Source organism: Labrus mixtus, unplaced genomic scaffold (assembly GCF_963584025.1).
Source record: "Labrus mixtus unplaced genomic scaffold, fLabMix1.1 SCAFFOLD_56, whole genome shotgun sequence".
Classification (NCBI taxonomy): Eukaryota; Metazoa; Chordata; class Actinopteri; order Labriformes; family Labridae; genus Labrus; species Labrus mixtus.
Genome location: NW_026870131.1, coordinates 12,501 through 27,500, shown reverse-complemented (window position 1 = coordinate 27,500; position 15,000 = coordinate 12,501). Strand labels below are relative to the sequence as shown.

General features: G+C 41.4%; 7 non-coding genes and 4 pseudogenes across 7 annotated transcripts; all 11 read right to left on the bottom strand.

Annotated features, from left to right (window-relative positions):
• Positions 1-93: 93 nt before the first annotated feature.
• LOC132962132 (5S ribosomal RNA) lies at positions 94-212 on the bottom strand. The gene has a single exon (XR_009668113.1). It is a non-coding gene; the product is annotated as a 5S ribosomal RNA (ribosomal RNA).
• A 122-nt stretch (positions 213-334) lies between these two features.
• LOC132962134 (5S ribosomal RNA) lies at positions 335-453 on the bottom strand. The gene has a single exon (XR_009668115.1). It is a non-coding gene; the product is annotated as a 5S ribosomal RNA (ribosomal RNA).
• Positions 454-574: 121 nt separating this feature from the next.
• On the bottom strand, positions 575-693 carry LOC132962416 (5S ribosomal RNA). Its single transcript, XR_009668388.1, has one exon. It is a non-coding gene; the product is annotated as a 5S ribosomal RNA (ribosomal RNA).
• A 123-nt stretch (positions 694-816) lies between these two features.
• LOC132962131 (5S ribosomal RNA) lies at positions 817-935 on the bottom strand. Its single transcript, XR_009668112.1, has one exon. It is a non-coding gene; the product is annotated as a 5S ribosomal RNA (ribosomal RNA).
• A 122-nt stretch (positions 936-1,057) lies between these two features.
• LOC132962170 (5S ribosomal RNA) lies at positions 1,058-1,176 on the bottom strand. The gene has a single exon (XR_009668148.1). It is a non-coding gene; the product is annotated as a 5S ribosomal RNA (ribosomal RNA).
• Positions 1,177-1,297: 121 nt separating this feature from the next.
• Positions 1,298-1,416, bottom strand: LOC132962306 (5S ribosomal RNA). The gene has a single exon (XR_009668280.1). It is a non-coding gene; the product is annotated as a 5S ribosomal RNA (ribosomal RNA).
• Positions 1,417-1,539: 123 nt separating this feature from the next.
• Positions 1,540-1,658, bottom strand: LOC132962066 (5S ribosomal RNA). Its single transcript, XR_009668050.1, has one exon. It is a non-coding gene; the product is annotated as a 5S ribosomal RNA (ribosomal RNA).
• Positions 1,659-1,780: 122 nt separating this feature from the next.
• Positions 1,781-1,889, bottom strand: LOC132961956 (5S ribosomal RNA; annotated as a pseudogene).
• A 121-nt stretch (positions 1,890-2,010) lies between these two features.
• Positions 2,011-2,119, bottom strand: LOC132961894 (5S ribosomal RNA; annotated as a pseudogene).
• A 12,457-nt stretch (positions 2,120-14,576) lies between these two features.
• On the bottom strand, positions 14,577-14,685 carry LOC132961680 (5S ribosomal RNA; annotated as a pseudogene).
• A 122-nt stretch (positions 14,686-14,807) lies between these two features.
• Positions 14,808-14,927, bottom strand: LOC132961678 (5S ribosomal RNA; annotated as a pseudogene).
• Positions 14,928-15,000: the final 73 nt, after the last annotated feature.

Genomic DNA, 15,000 nt, shown 5'->3' with positions numbered 1-15,000 from the left:
AAAGATATCATGCCCTTGATTCTGGCTGAATTTTTGGACATGTGAATATGTCTCTATATGATAAAAAAAAACATATGATCAAAAAAATGAAAAAGCTTACAGCACCTGGTATTCCCAGGCGGTCTCCCATCCAAGTACTAACAAGGCCCGACCCTGCTTAGCTTCCGAGATCGGACGAGATCGGGCGTGTTCAGGGTGGTATGGCCGTAAGCCATTATTGTATGCAGAAAGGTGCCTTTTAAAGATGTCATGCCCTTGATTCTGGCTGAATTTTTGGACACGTGAATATGTCTCTATATGATAAAAAAAAAACATATGATCAAAAAAATGAAAAAACTTACAGCACCTGGTATTCCCAGGAGGTCTCCCATCCAAGTACTAACCAGGCCCGACCCTGCTTAGCTTCTGAGATCGGACGAGATCGGGCGTGTTCAGGGTGGTATGGCCGTAAGCCATTATTGTGTGCAGAAAGGGGCCTTTTAAAGATATCATGCCCTTGATTCTGGCTGAATTTTTGGACATGTGAATATGTCTCTATATGATAAAAAAAAACATATGATCAAATAAATGAAAAAGCTTACAGCACCTGGTATTCCCAGGCGGTCTCCCATCCAAGTACTAACCAGGCCCGACCCTGCATAGCTTCCGAGATCGGACTAGATCGGACGAGTTCAGGGTGGTATGACCGTAAGCCATTATTGTGTGCAGAAAGGGGCCTTTTAAAGATGTCATGCCCTTGATTCTGGTTGAATTTTTGGACATGTGAATATGTCTCTATATGATAAAAAAAAATCATATGATCAAAAAAAATTAAAAAGCTTACAGCACCTGGTATTCCCAGGCGGTCTCCCATCCAAGTACTAACAAGGCCCGACCCTGCTTAGCTTCCGAGATCGGACGAGATCGGGCGTGTTCAGGGTGGTATGGCCGTAAGCCATTATTGTATGCAGAAAGGGGCCTTTTAAAGATGTCATGCCCTTGATTCTGGCTGAATTTTTGGACATGTGAATATGTCTCTATATGATAAAAAAAAAACATATGATCAAAAAAATGAAAAAACTTACAGCACCTGGTATTCCCAGGAGGTCTCCCATCCAAGTACTAACCAGGACCTACCCTGCTTAGCTTCCGAGATCGGACGAGATCAGGCGTGTTCAGGGTGGTATGGCCGTAAGCCATTATTGTGTGCAGACAGGGGCCTTTTAAAGATGTCATGCCCTTGATTCTGGCTGAATTTTTGGACATGTGAATATGTCTCTATATGATTAAAAAAACATATGATCAAAAAAAATGAAAAAGCTTACAGCACCTGGTATTCCGAGGCGGTCTCCCATCCAAGTACTAACCAGGCCCGACCCTGCTTAGCTTCCTAGATCGGACGAGATCGGGCGTGTTCAGGGTGGTATGGCTGTAAGCCATTATTGTATGCAGAAAGGGGCCTTTTAAAGATGTCATGCCCTTGATTCTGGCTGAATTTTTGGACATGTGAATATGTCTCTATATGATAAAAAAAAATCATATGATCAAAAAAAATGAAAAAGCTTACAGCACCTGGTATTCCCAGGCGGTCTCCCATCCAAGTACTAACCAGGCCCTACCCTGCTTAGCTTCCGAGATCAGACAAGATCGGGCGTGTTCAGGGTGGTATGGCCGTAAGCCATTATTGTGTGCAGAAAGGGGCCTTTTAAAGATGTCATGCCCTTGATTCTGGCTGAATTTTTGGACATGTGAATATGTCTCTATATGATAAAAAAAAAACGTATGATCAAAAAAATGAAAAAGCTTACAGCACCTGGTATTCCCAGGCAGTCTCCCATCCAACTAGTAACCAGGCCCGACCCTGCTTAGCTTCCAAGATTGGATGAGTTCAGGGTTGTATGGCCGTAAGCCATTATTGTGTGCAGAAAGGGGCCTTTTAAAGATGTCATGCCCTTGATTCTGGCTGAATTTTAGGACATGTGAATATGTCTCTATATGATAAAAAAAAACATATGATCAAAAAAATGAAAAAGCTTACAGCACCTGGTATTCCCAGGCGGTCTCCCATTCAAGTACTAAACAGGCCCCACCCTGCTTAGCTTCCAAGATCGGACGAGTTCAGGGTGGTACGGCCATAAGCCATTACTGTGTGCAGAGAGGGGCCTTTTAAAGATGTCATGCCCTTGATTCTGGCTGAATTTTTGGACATGTGAATATGTCTCTATATGATAAAAAAAACATATGATCAAAAAAAATGAAAAAGCTTACAGCACCTGTTATTCCCAGGCGGTCTCCCATCCAAGTACTAACCAGGCCCGACCCTGCTTAGCTTCCGAGATCAGATGAGATCGGGCGTGTTTTTTTTTTTTTTTTTATCTTTTATTATCAAAATTACAAAAACATTTATAATTCTTTCACATCATTTACAACAAATGCTATTATAATACATACACCCTCTAAATTAAACCTCCCCTCTGACGCAAACGGCACCCTAAAAACAATAAAAACATAGCATCAGAAAAAAAAAACTCAAATCACCCCTGATACCCCCAACTCATGACAACTCTTCTGAGTCCCTCCCCCAAAGCAAACACCCCTCTGAAAACAAACCACAAAAACATACAAAAACCCCACAGTATTCTCAAAAAACCACTGAGAAAAAAAAAAAAAAAACACCAAATCAAATCACCCATTTTCCCCATGACCAAAAAAGAAGCCCTCGTACCAAAAAAACAAAAACAAAATAATTTAGACATCCCACATAATTCCCTCCTCATTTACTCTACACACATTCGCACCTTCCACAAACATTCTCACAAACTCACTCTCATTCGCTATGTACAACAATTTAAGATGTGCTTTCCATTCATTCACAAACATTCTCCACACATTCATTTTCTTACTTTCATACAGTGCATAATTCCTTCTGTTAAAAACCGCTTTTCTTGCAAAAGCCAAAATTATATTCATTACATTGTGATTTTTTTGTTTTGTTCCCACCCCCAACAACACCGACAATTCCCACCCCCTTTCATTCCAACACTCATTCTTACTGCATTTCCCCAACATTTCTCTTATTTTTCCCCAAAAATAAACCAATTCCCCACACGTAACAAACAAATGTATTAAATCCTCATCCGTACTTTCACATACACAACATTTTCTTTCATACCTCTCCTTATGGATCTGATGCAGGACGATGCAGGTAAAGATCCTCCTGTGCCTCAGTTTGAAATCTAGGTCAAATATTGCATGTGGTGTATGCGGAATGTTAATGTTCTTCCATATCATGTTGCTTGTTATGTCCGGGTATGTGTCTGTCCATTTTACTTCGGATGTGGGTTTCTGTATTCTATGTGTGATTGCGCACCTATACCAAATTTTTGTAGTGACATCTGTAATGTTGTGTTTCTTCTCCCCTAGGCACAGGGAGATCCCCCCCCACATCGTCCTGCATCACTCCCTCCTTCTCTTTGATTAATTTTTCCCATTCGCTCGACAAAGACAATTTTACATTTGCAAACACTCTCTCAATCACATCCTTTCTGCACACACACCCTTTATTTTTTAAACCCCTCACCACCATTTGTAAATCAAAATCCCCCCCACAGTTCAGTAAATCCCTTATTCTAATATATCCCGCTTTCGACATAGCTTCACACTTAATTACCCTCTCCCCATTTTTAAAATACGGGCTCGAGAGGAAGGGCAGTCGTAGCACTGACCCTCTCGTTCCGCACTCTGGTACAGTCCAGGATGAAACCTGATACCACGCACTGAGTACTTCCTGGAAAAACCGTGGCAAGTGTTTAAATGAATCCGGGTTATTGATCTGGTACAGGTTGTCCTCGTTGTAGAGTCCAAAACTGCACAGATATTGTTTGAAGTGGTTTTTCCAAACTACGTTCCGGTTCTGGTCCATAAATTTGCCTATCAATTTGACTCTTAGTGCTACTTTTTTTGTAAGTAAATCAATCAAAGCTAGCCCCCCCTGATCTTTAGCCCCTATTATTGTTTTGTGAGCTATACTCGCTGCTTTGTTTTTCCAAATAAAGTCCCTAATGGTCTTTGAAATCTCCTTAAAGGCCCAGTCCGGAAGCGTACAAGTACTCAGCGCATGATTCACTTTGGACAACACGAGAGCATTTGTTACGGCTACCCTTCCTCTCAACAATAGACCCCTCGCTTTCCACAAATTCAATGTTTTTTTAATTTTACCCACCACCTCTTTCCATGTTACATCATCACATTCATTCTCATTTTTCCCCATATTCACTCCCAACACTTTTCTTCTCTCACACACCGTTTTAAATCCCCACTTATTAACTAGATTGGATTCCTTACCTAGTAACATAATTTCTGACTTATTTTCATTTACTTTTGCCCCAGATGCTCTTTCATAAGTTTGTACATGTTTTAATATCAATTCTATATCCTCCTCTCCTTTTACCATTATATTCACGTCATCTGCATACTGTATTATTTTTACGTTTTCCTTACCTATACCTTTTATGTTTACGTCTTCCGATATCAGTGCTGCCAGCGGCTCTGCTACCAAGCTGTACAACAGCGCTGACATCGGACATCCTTGTCTCACTGACCTTGATATTTTAAAAGAATCAGTTAGTTCCCCGTTACATTTTATCTTGCTTTCCGCTCCTGTATACAACATATTTATCCATTCTCTCATTCTCTCCCCGAATCCAAACTTCTCTAACACCTTCCCCATGAACCCGTGATCTACTCTGTCAAAAGCTTTATTTAAATCAATCCCTAGCCATATTCCCCCCTCCCCTTCCATATCCCTGACCGTCTGTTTTATTGAAATGATTGAGTCTGCTATGTCTCTGTTTGGTATACTGTATGATTGTGTTTGTTCTATGATTGTTCCTATTACCTCCCTGATTCTATTGGCTATTGTTTTCGCTATGATTTTGTAGTCTGTGTTGAGTAGGCTGATTGGTCTGTAGTTGTCCAGATTTTTATTGTCCCCCTTGTTTTTGTAAAAAATAGTAACCACCCCTTCCCCTAAACTTTTTGGTATATGTTTCACTTTTTCCATATATTTACTCAATTTGTTCACCAAGGGCACCAGCTGCTCTTTGAAAGCTTGGTAGAATTCCGCAGTTAGGCCATCGCTCCCAGGACTTTTGTTTTTGTTTAACCCCTCTAAAGCACTTCTGATTTCTCCCTCTGTAAACTCACAATCACACCACATTTTATCGTCCTCGCTTAGTTTTTTCTTTAAGGCACCCAAAGCTCTGTTCACACTCACGCTATCACACTCCTGTCTCGAAAACAGGCTTTCATAATAGCCCTTTACTATTTCTAAAATTCCCTTTTTATCTGTCACACTTTTACCTGCTTCATTTAATAATTCGTTTATTTCTGTTCTTTTTTGTTTTTGTTTTTCCAGACCTAAAAAAAAGGCTGTACTCCTCTCCCCCTCATACATATATTGTATTTTACTCCTAATGGCTGCACCCCTACTCTTTTTAAGTTCAATCACTCCCAACTGTTCTTTTAAATGTATGTATTTTTCGACATCTACATTATCTACACTGTCAAGCGATGCTATTTCCTCACTTAGTTGTTTTCTCAAATTCTCTTCCTTTCTATTTTCTCTCCACTTTTTCTCTTTACTATAATTGATACACTTTTTTTTAATTCTGACTTTTACACTATCCCACCACACATTCATATCTTCACTCTCATTCCACTCATATCCCACATCATTCAACAATCTTTCCATACTTTTCACAAACATTCCATCATCCAGCAAGCTTGCATTAAAGCACCATATCCCTCCTTTACGTACATTCGTTTCTTTTCTAAACGTGATTTCTATTCCAGCGTGATCGCTCCACATATTAGTTTTATATTCAACTTCTTTAATCCACCTCACTACCTCGCATGTCACCAAAGCATAATCTATTCTAGATTGTTTTAATCTATTTAGTACAATTTGTCTCCTGGAGAACACCCTCCCCCATGGATGTAGCAATCTCCAAATATCAATGCATTGTTTCGTTATCATTATATCTTTAAGTGTCCCCCTGCTTACATCCCCTTTAAACACATTATTTTTTGACACATCGGTGGGTGTCATTGCCACATTAAAGTCACCGATTATTATACAATTCCTTTCCCACCATTTGCTTATTGCAATGAAGAACGTTTTCCTTTCTTTTTCTCCATTCGGTGCATATATATTTATGATTCTTATATTTTTCGTTTCATACACACAGTCTATTACTATTATTCTTCCTTCTTTGTCTCCATAAACCAAATTTACCCCTGTTACCCGACCCGTTTTGACTAAAACCGCCACTCCTCTCGCCCTCGACATGCCATTGGAGCAGAAAATATGGCCCACAAAGTCTTTTTTTATGTCTTCCACCAGGGAATCATCCCACCTGGTCTCCTGCAGGCACAAAACGTCATTCTGCAAGGAAAGAATCGAATGTCTTTTTTCTTTGTTTCTTAGTCCATTCACGTTAATCGAAAATAAATTAAAGGCCATTATCATAAAAATAAAAACAAAAAAAACGGATTTACAGGGGTTATTGTCAGTCATTATTTGTCCTTACATTTCAATTTTTTCACCAACTTTTTTCGTTGTCCAAGACTTAGTCTTTTTTGCGCACTCGCCAGTTCACTCACATCCATTTCGCTGTCCGTTTCATTGGGACTGGTGCTTTTACCCGTATTATTTAGCGTGATTTTTCTCCCTCCCGCCTGTCCAACACCACTCTCAGGCATCTCCCTCCCCTCTGTGCTCATGCTTACCCCCGGGTCTTCTGCCACGTCCCTTCCGTCTCCTTTTTTCCCTCTCTCGCTCGTTTTTCGCTGCTTCTGCTGTCCTCCCTCTCCAGCCAGCTCCGGCGTCTCCAGCTCGCACTCTGACGCCCGTTCTCCTCCGCTCTCTCCGCTCTGCTCCATTTCTCCGTCACTGTTCTCGTCTTCTCTGATCTCCTTCCTGCTTGCTCCGATCACCTCCTTCTCCTCCGCCTCCTCCTCGTACACCTCCTCCGCCTCGTCTTCATCCTCGTACACCTCCTCCACCTCGTTCTTGCTTTCCTCTCCGTTCACACACTCACATTCATTTTCTCTTTTTTTACAGTTTGTGCATTTTGTGCTGTTCGCGCTGCACTCTCGCGCAAAGTGTCCCTGCACCCCACAGTTGTGGCACATAACTTCTGGACACTCTCTCAGGATGTGTCCCGGCTGGATGCACATCCTGCACACTTTTTGTTGTCTATCATGTATTACTCTAAAGTATTCGTTCCCCATCACAGTGTTAAACTTTGTGGAGTAAGGGAGTGACTGTACCTGGTCATTAAATCTGACCCGGACAAACCTCGTTCCGTCAGCTATCATTGTTCCAGGCCACATTCTGCGTTTTATTGGTGATGTCGGTTTCACTCCCCATCCCGTCAGCTTCCAAACTATTTCTTCATCTGTGTTATATACGCTGGCAGGTTTAAAAAAGACACCACCAGCTCATCATTATTTAGTTCTCTCGCCACGACTCTGGTCTCTCCGATTTTAAATCCATCCAGCAGCCTTTCCTTTCCTTTAATGTTGCTCACCGTCACTTCCAGTTTTTCAGGTCCCAGGGTTCTGCACGCCAGCAGGCCCCCACAGATCATTTTTATGTTACTCATGACGTGATTTAGAGGAACTTTGTCTCCCACCATTTCAATGTTTAGTGTTAGTTTTCTCTCAAAAGACACTTTTGCTTCCTCTTTTTCTGCTCTCTCGCCACCTCTCCCATTCTCTGCATGCGGAGCAATCAGCCCGCCGCTCCTCTCTCTTCCTCTCTCTCCGTCATCCATTCCGTTCCCTGTTTCATTTGCCGTTTTCATCCGTCCTTTTTGTCCGTCGTTCTTCTCGTTGTCGTTAAAACCATTCGTTTGTTTCAGTGCCATGTTTGTTTGTTCACGTTGTTGTCCGTTCTCTTTTCCTTTTTCCATCTCTCCAGTCCGTGGTCCTGTCATCTTTGTGATCCGTCCGTGTGAGTTTGCTCGCGACATACGAGCAAACATTCACAAAAAACAAAAATTCTTCACAAAATTGTGGAAAAAAAACAGGAAAAAAGGTGAAAAGAAAAACGATCCCCCTAACAGTCAGTGACTGCTGGGGGACATTCACTCACAATCTGAGGTATTTAAATAAATCCAAAGCGCATCCAAAAAACAAACAAATTAGTCCAGCTGTCCAGCTCAGTACTGACACGTCAGCTCTCCTTCAGCACCACACAAACTCTGACAGCAAAAGGGGCGTGTTCAGGGTGGTATGGCCGTAAGCCATTATTGCGTGCAGAAAGGGGCCTTTTAAAGATGTCATACCCTTGATTCTGGCTGAATTTTTGGACATGTGAATATGTCTCTATATGATAAAAAAAAACATATGATCAAAAAAATGAAAAAGCTTACAGCACCTGGTATTCCCAGGCGGTCTCCCATCCAAGTACTAACCAGGCCCGACCCTGCTTAGCTTCCGAGATCTGACGAGATCGGGCGTGTTTTTTTTTTTTTTTATCTTTTATTATCAAAATTACAAAAACATTTATAATTCTTTCACATCATTTACAACAAATGCTATTACAATACATACACCCTCTAAATTAAACCTCCCCTCTGACGCAAACGGCACCCTAAAAACAATAAAAACATAGCATCAGAAAAAAAAAAACTCCAACCACCCCTGATACCCCCAACTCATGACAACTCTTCTGAGTCCCTCCCCCAAAGCAAACACCCCTCTGAAAACAAACCACAAAAACATACAAAAACCCCACAGTATTCTCAAAAAACCACTGAGAAAAAAAAAAAAAAAACACCAAATCAAATCACCCATTTTCCCCATGACCAAAAAAGAAGCCCTCGTACCAAAAAAACAAAAACAAAATAATTTAGACATCCCACATAATTCCCTCCTCATTTACTCTACACACATTCGCACCTTCCACAAACATTCTCACAAACTCACTCTCATTCGCTATGTACAACAATTTAAGATGTGCTTTCCATTCATTCACAAACATTCTCCACACATTCATTTTCTTACTTTCATACAGTGCATAATTCCTTCTGTTAAAAACCGCTTTTCTTGCAAAAGCCAAAATTATATTCATTACATTGTGATTTTTTTGTTTTGTTCCCACCCCCAACAACACCGACAATTCCCACCCCCTTTCATTCCAACACTCATTCTTACTGCATTTCCCCAACATTTCTCTTATTTTTCCCCAAAAATAAACCAATTCCCCACACGTAACAAACAAATGTATTAAATCCTCATCCGTACTTTCACATACACAACACTTTCTTTCATACCTCTCCTTATGGATCTGATGCAGGACGATGCAGGTGAAGATCCTCCTGTGCCTCAGTTTAAAATCTAGGTCAAATATTGCATGTGGTGTATGCGGAATGTTAATGTTCTTCCATATCATGTTGCTTGTTATGTCCGGGTATGTGTCTGTCCATTTTACTTCGGATGTGGGTTTCTGTATTCTATGTGTGATTGCGCACCTATACCAAATTTTTGTAGTGACATCTGTAATGTTGTGTTTCTTCTCCCCTAGGCACAGGGAGATCCCCCCCACATCGTCCTGCATCACTCCCTCCTTCTCTTTGATTAATTTTTCCCATTCGCTCGACAAAGACAATTTTACATTTGCAAACACTCTCTCAATCACATCCTTTCTGCACACACACCCTTTATTTTTTAAACCCCTCACCACCATTTGTAAATCAAAATCCCCCCCACAGTTCAGTAAATCCCTTATTCTAATATATCCCGCTTTCGACATAGCTTCACACTTAATTACCCTCTCCCCATTTTTAAAATACGGGCTCGAGAGGAAGGGCAGTCGTAGCACTGACCCTCTCGTTCCGCACTCTGGTACAGTCCAGGATGAAACCTGATACCACGCACTGAGTACTTCCTGGAAAAACCGTGGCAAGTGTTTAAATGAATCCAGGTTATTGATCTGGTACAGGTTGTCCTCGTTGTAGAGTCCAAAACTGCACAGATATTGTTTGAAGTGGTTTTTCCAAACTACGTTCCGGTTCTGGTCCATAAATTTGCCTATCAATTTGACTCTTAGTGCTACTTTTTTTGTAAGTAAATCAATCAAAGCTAGCCCCCCCTGATCTTTAGCCCCTATTATTGTTTTGTGAGCTATACTCGCTGCTTTGTTTTTCCAAATAAAGTCCCTAATGGTCTTTGAAATCTCCTTAAAGGCCCAGTCCGGAAGCGTACAAGTACTCAGCGCATGATTCACTTTGGACAACACGAGAGCATTTGTTACGGCTACCCTTCCTCTCAACAATAGACCCCTCGCTTTCCACAAATTCAATGTTTTTTTAATTTTACCCACCACCTCTTTCCATGTTACATCATCACATTCATTCTCATTTTTCCCCATATTCACTCCCAACACTTTTCTTCTCTCACACACCGTTTTAAATCCCCACTTATTAACTAGATTGGATTCCTTACCTAGTAACATAATTTCTGACTTATTTTCATTTACTTTTGCCCCAGATGCTCTTTCATAAGTTTGTACATGTTTTAATATCAATTCTATATCCTCCTCTCCTTTTACCATTATATTCACGTCATCTGCATACTGTATTATTTTTACGTTTTCCTTACCTATACCTTTTATGTTTACGTCTTCCGATATCAGTGCTGCCAGCGGCTCTGCTACCAAGCTGTACAACAGCGCTGACATCGGACATCCTTGTCTCACTGACCTTGATATTTTAAAAGAATCAGTTAGTTCCCCGTTACATTTTATCTTGCTTTCCGCTCCTGTATACAACATATTTATCCATTCTCTCATTCTCTCCCCGAATCCAAACTTCTCTAACACCTTCCCCATGAACCCGTGATCTACTCTGTCAAAAGCTTTATTTAAATCAATCCCTAGCCATATTCCCCCCTCCCCTTCCATATCCCTGACCGTCTGTTTTATTGAAATGATTGAGTCTGCTATGTCTCTGTTTGGTATACTGTATGATTGTGTTTGTTCTATGATTGTTCCTATTACCTCCCTGATTCTATTGGCTATTGTTTTCGCTATGATTTTGTAGTCTGTGTTGAGTAGGCTGATTGGTCTGTAGTTGTCCAGATTTTTATTGTCCCCCTTGTTTTTGTAAAAAATAGTAACCACCCCTTCCCCTAAACTTTTTGGTATATGTTTCACTTTTTCCATATATTTACTCAATTTGTTCACCAAGGGCACCAGCTGCTCTTTGAAAGCTTGGTAGAATTCCGCAGTTAGGCCATCGCTCCCAGGACTTTTGTTTTTGTTTAACCCCTCTAAAGCACTTCTGATTTCTCCCTCTGTAAACTCACAATCACACCACATTTTATCGTCCTCGCTTAGTTTTTTCTTTAAGGCACCCAAAGCTCTGTTCACACTCACGCTATCACACTCCTGTCTCGAAAACAGGCTTTCATAATAGCCCTTTACTATTTCTAAAATTCCCTTTTTATCTGTCACACTTTTACCTGCTTCATTTAATAATTCGTTTATTTCTGTTCTTTTTTGTTTTTGTTTTTCCAGACCTAAAAAAAAGGCTGTACTCCTCTCCCCCTCATACATATATTGTATTTTACTCCTAATGGCTGCACCCCTACTCTTTTTAAGTTCAATCACTCCCAACTGTTCTTTTAAATGTATGTATTTTTCGACATCTACATTATCTACACTGTCAAGCGATGCTATTTCCTCACTTAGTTGTTTTCTCAAATTCTCTTCCTTTCTATTTTCTCTCCACTTTTTCTCTTTACTATAATTGATACACTTTTTTTTAATTCTGACTTTTACACTATCCCACCACACATTCATATCTTCACTCTCATTCCACTCATATCCCACATCATTCAACAATCTTTCCATACTTTTCACAAACATTCCATCATCCAGCAAGCTTGCATTAAAGCACCATATCCCTCCTTTACGTACATTCGTTTCTTTTCTAAACGTGATTTCTATTCCAGCGTGATCGCTCCACATATTAGTTTTATATTCAACTTCTTTAATCCACCTCACTACCTCGCATGTCACCAAAGCATAATCTATTCTAGATTGTTTTAATCTATTCAGTACAATTTGTCTCCTGGAGAACACTCTCTCCCATGGATGTAGCAATCTCCAAATATCAATGCATTGTTTCGTTATCATTATATCTTTAAGTGTCCCCCTGCTCACATCCCCCTTAAACACATTATTTTTTGACACATCGGTGGGTGTCATCGCCACATTAAAGTCACCGATTATTATACAATTCCTTTCCCACCATTTGCTTATTGCAATGAAGAATGTTTTCCTTTCTTTTTCTCCATTCGGTGCATATATATTTATGATTCTTATATTTTTCGTTTCATACACACAGTCTATTACTATTATTCTTCCTTCTTTGTCTCCATAAACCAAATTTACCCCTGTTACCCGACCCGTTTTGACTAAAACCGCCACTCCTCTCACCCTCGACGTGCCATTGGAGCAGAAAATATGGCCCACAAAGTCTTTTTTTATGTCTTCCACCAGGGAATCATCCCACCTGGTCTCCTGCAGGCACAAAACGTCATTCTGCAAGGAGAGAATCGCATGTCTTTTTTCTTTGTTCCTTAGTCCATTCACGTTTATCGAAAATAAATTAAAGGCCATTATCATAAAAATAAAAACAAAAAAAACGGATTTACAGGGGTTATTGTCAGTCATTATTTGTCCTTACATTTCAATTTTTTCACCAACTTTTTTCGTTGTCCAAGACTTAGTCTTTTTTGCGCACTCGCCAGTTCACTCACATCCATTTCGCTGTCCGTTTCATTGGGACTGGTGCTTTTACCCGTATTATTTAGCGTGATTTTTCTCCCTCCCGCCTGTCCAACACCACTCTCAGGCATCTCCCTCCCCTCTGTGCTCATGCTTACCCCCGGGTCTTCTGCCACGTCCCTTCCGTCTCCTTTTTTCCCTCTCTCGCTCGTTTTTCGCTGCTTCTGCTGTCCTCCCTCTCCAGCCAGCTCCGGCGTCTCCAGCTCGCACTCTGACGCCCGTTCTCCTCCGCTCTCTCCGCTCTGCTCCATTTCTCCGTCACTGTTCTCGTCTTCTCTGATCTCCTTCCTGCTTGCTCCGATCACCTCCTTCTCCTCCGCCTCCTCCTCGTACACCTCCTCCGCCTCGTCTTCATCCTCGTACACCTCCTCCACCTCGTTCTTGCTTTCCTCTCCGTTCTCACACTCACATTCATTTTCTCTTTTTTTACAGTTTGTGCATTTTGTGCTGTTCGCGCTGCACTCTAGCGCAAAGTGTCCCTGCACCCCACAGTTGTGGCACATAAATTCTGGACACTCTCTCAGGATGTGTCCCGGCTGGATGCACATCCTGCACACTTTTTGTTGTCTATCATGTATTACTCTAAAGTATTCGTTCCCCATCACAGTGTTAAACTTTGTGGAGTAAGGGAGTGACTGTACCTGGTCATTAAATCTGACCCGGACAAACCTCGTTCCGTCAGCTATCATTGTTCCAGGCCACATTCTGCGTTTTATTGGTGATGTCGGTTTCACTCCCCATCCCGTCAGCTTCCAAACTATTTCTTCATCTGTGATATACGCTGGCAGGTTTAAAAAAGACACCACCAGCTCATCATTATTTAGTTCTCTCGCCACGACTCTGGTCTCTCCGATTTTAAATCCATCCAGCAGCCTTTCCTTTCCTTTAATGTTGCTCACCGTCACCTCCAGTTTTTCAGGTCCCAGGGTTCTGCACGCCAGCAGGCCCCCACAGATCATTTTTATGTTGCTCATGACGTGATTTAGAGGAACTTTGTCTCCCACCATTTCAATGTTTAGTGTTAGTTTTCTCTCAAAAGACACTTTTGCTTCCTCTTTTTCTGCTCTCTCGCCACCTCTCCCATTCTCTGCATGCGGAGCAATCAGCCCGCCGCTCCTCTCTCTTCCTCTCTCTCCGTCATCCATTCCGTTCCCTGTTTCATTTGCCGTTTTCATCCGTCCTTTTTGTCCGTCGTTCTTCTCGTTGTCGTTTAATCCATTCCTTTGTTTCAGTGCCATGTTTGTTTGTTCACGTTGTTGTCCGTTCTCTTTTCCTTTTTCCATCTCTCCAGTCCGTGGTCCTGTCATCTTTGTGATCCGTCCGTGTGAGTTTGCTCGCGACATACGAGCAAACATTCACAAAAAACAAAAATTCTTCACAAAATTGTGGAAAAAAAACAGGAAAAAAAGGTGAAAAGAAAAACGATCCCCCTAACAGTCAGTGACTGCTGGGGGACATTCACTCAAAATCTGAGGTATTTAAATAAATCCAAAGCGCATCCAAAAAACAAACAAATTAGTCCAGCTGTCCTGCTCAGTACTGACACGTCAGCTCTCCTTCAGCACCACACAAACTCTGACAGCAAAAGGGGCGTGTTCAGGGTGGTATGGCCGTAAGCCATTATTGTGTGCAGAAAGGGGCCTTTTAAAGATGTCATGCCCTTGATTCTGGCTGAATTTTTGGACATGTGAATATGTCTCTATATGATAAGAAAAACATATGATCAAAGAAATGAAAAAGCTTACAGCACCTGGTATTCCCAGGCGGTCTCCCATCCAAGTACTAACCAGGCCCGACCATGCTTATCTTCCGAGATCGGATGAGATCAGGGTGGTATGGCCGTAAGCCATTATTGTGTGCAGAAAGGGGCCTTTTAAAGATGTCATGCCCTTGATTCTGGCTGAATTTTTGGACATGTGAATATGTCTCTCTATCATAAAAAAAAAACATATGATCAAAAAAATGAAACAGCTTACAGCATCTGGTATTCCACAGGCAGTCTCCCATCCAAGTACTAACCAGGCCCGACCCTGCTTAGCTTCCGAGATCGGACGACATCGGGCGTGTTCAGGGTGGTATGGCCGTAAGCCATTATTGTGTGCAGAAAGGGGCCTTTTAAAGATGTCATGCCCTTGATTCTGGCTGAATTTTTGGACATGTGA